This window comes from Antrostomus carolinensis, unplaced genomic scaffold, assembly GCF_000700745.2.
Source record: "Antrostomus carolinensis isolate BGI_N321 unplaced genomic scaffold, ASM70074v2 scaffold36085, whole genome shotgun sequence".
NCBI lineage: Eukaryota > Metazoa > Chordata > Aves > Caprimulgiformes > Caprimulgidae > Antrostomus > Antrostomus carolinensis.
The window spans coordinates 45,287-47,613 of NW_010317700.1; positions in this window are offsets into that span (position 1 = coordinate 45,287).

Sequence of the window (2,327 nt, forward strand, 5' to 3'; positions counted from 1 at the left end):
CTGAGGACAAGAAAACAGGGTTAGCCTGTTCATGGCTCCTAGTGAGAGGCTGATTATGAGAAATCTCAACACTGCAGATAAACCTCCTAATTTAAAATTGGAGGGGAAAAAACAAAGGAATAATTTTTAAACCACAGGAGAAAGGGTGATGTTTATTTGCATCTACAGAGAATAGCTGTGAAATGAAACTCTGAGGTTGTCCATAAATTCATTTTTCCCAGAAATATACTACGTGAAGAATGAGAAGGTATGGAAATGGTGGCAACATAAGGTGATATCAGATTGGTTGTTAAAAAGAAAGGGATGACTTTGTGAGACTCCTGGGATCTCTACCAGGACTGGGGAGTGTGCCCTAAGAAGCAGGTAAATCACTGAATTTGCTTGCTGCTGCATATCCACCCGTAAAAAAGACACAATAATTTTTCCCCACTTAGATAGAAATCAAATGTTAAGGAAGTCTTGGTAAGCTGTTCAGAGAGCTTTTAAAGATCCCCAAGTAATACATGATGCCAGTGAGCCCCAACAACACTCATGTTACTGTCAACAGGCTTTTGGCAAAGGACCAAACTTTAAAAAATTACTCAAGCAATAGAGTAAAGAACTCTCACTTTCAGTTCTGCAAAAATACTTCCAAAAGAAAGAAAATAAAACTTGGAAACTAGTCAGATTTCTTTTCTCTCTAAGAATTCAGCATTTAGATGGGTTTTTATTTGGCTAGAGTTTTAGCTGTACTAGCTAGTCCAGGACTGTGCTTACATTGCCAGGACAGATGGTCATCTGCCTGCAGAAGACAAAAAAAGCCAAAAAAACCCCCAAAAAACCCCAAAAAAGCCAGGAAATTCAGTAGAAGCATGCCCATTCCCTCAGCAGGCAAATACAGCTGCTGTACCTACTTGACTGTTTTACCCAGCATAGGTGGTCCAGGTTACAAAGCAGCTGTAGAGTCACCAACTTAATGGGAGGACAGACCCCATTTAATGTCAACGGAGACTCCTGCTGAAAAAAAATCCAAGACTTGAATCAAGCATGGAAGTCCAAATACTACATTTTGCTATTTTCGGAAGAAATGTTTTACTATACCAGCCATTCTCAGTGCCAGCATGAGACTCTTTTGACACTGAAATAGAACAGGCCTACACTCTTCAAAAAGGGCTGGTCATTTGAAGCACATCACTTGGTTGAGTGTGGGCTAATGGTTTCACATGATTGACCTCCTGTGCCTTAATCAGTTGCCTCTTGTCTGCTCAGCAGTGATAACTCGCTGTGTGCATACTCAGAGCCTATCAGAGCTGTTAAAGCATCTTTGCCCAAACCCTGACAGAGCTGTCCAAAGTCAGCTACTTGCACTTGTCTCTCCACTATTTCAGTGCCCAATTTAAGACATGTCAAAAGAGTCTGATTAGTCAGGAAGCACAGCATTCCCAGCCACTGGAAATCAGCCGTCTTTAAATTGTTTCCAAGGCAAGAACCGAAATTACAAGTCCTTTTGAAACACTAGGATACAGCAAGAAAAAGTTTAAAGGCTGCTCTTCAGTCTCTGTTTCTCAAATAGAAAAAGACAAAAATGGAAAATGTTTATCCTGAAAATGTTTTACAGAATCTTTCATTATCTCCATATTCACTATGAACTCTGGTACCACAGCTGGCCACTGAACACATGCTGATACCGACAGATTCTATACAACCAGCTCAAACATCCAAAATATGAGAAAGGGTGGATATGCAGTTATCTGTACATCCCACTATATTGACCATCATCATAAGAAAATCCCAAACTTCATTAATTAACGAAGACTCAGAAACACTTCTAAGCAGACATTTAACTGCACTACAAGACAATATTGGAGCAGTCTGTTTTTTTCTGCTCCTAACCTGTTCACTCAGCCCTGAGAGGTGCTGAGTGCCCTCCGTGGGTGGTGGGGAGAACTGGGGCCTCTGGCTAGATCCATCTCACAGTTTCCTAACATGCTGAATGCCTGTGTGGTGTGAGGTCTTCTGTGCTGCCTGCCTAAGAGTCACGATACGCACCTATTTAAATATCACTTGGTGATTTCTAGCATGTGGCTGCTCAGTCCATGTTTGATTTTAATGGAAAAAGACAATTGTAGCAATGTGAAAAAGAAAAGGGCTAGACATGGCCTATCAGCACTGACAGCATATGCGCTTTCCTTGGCACATCATACTGGGCATTAAATGTTACAAGCAAAATATATTACAGGGTGTGCTTTTCTTCAAGCCACCAGATTTTTACTTAAAAAACAAACCCTGAAGAAATAAAAATATTCCAAGGTGAGTCTCAGATTTCTATACATGCAGAGCAAATATCC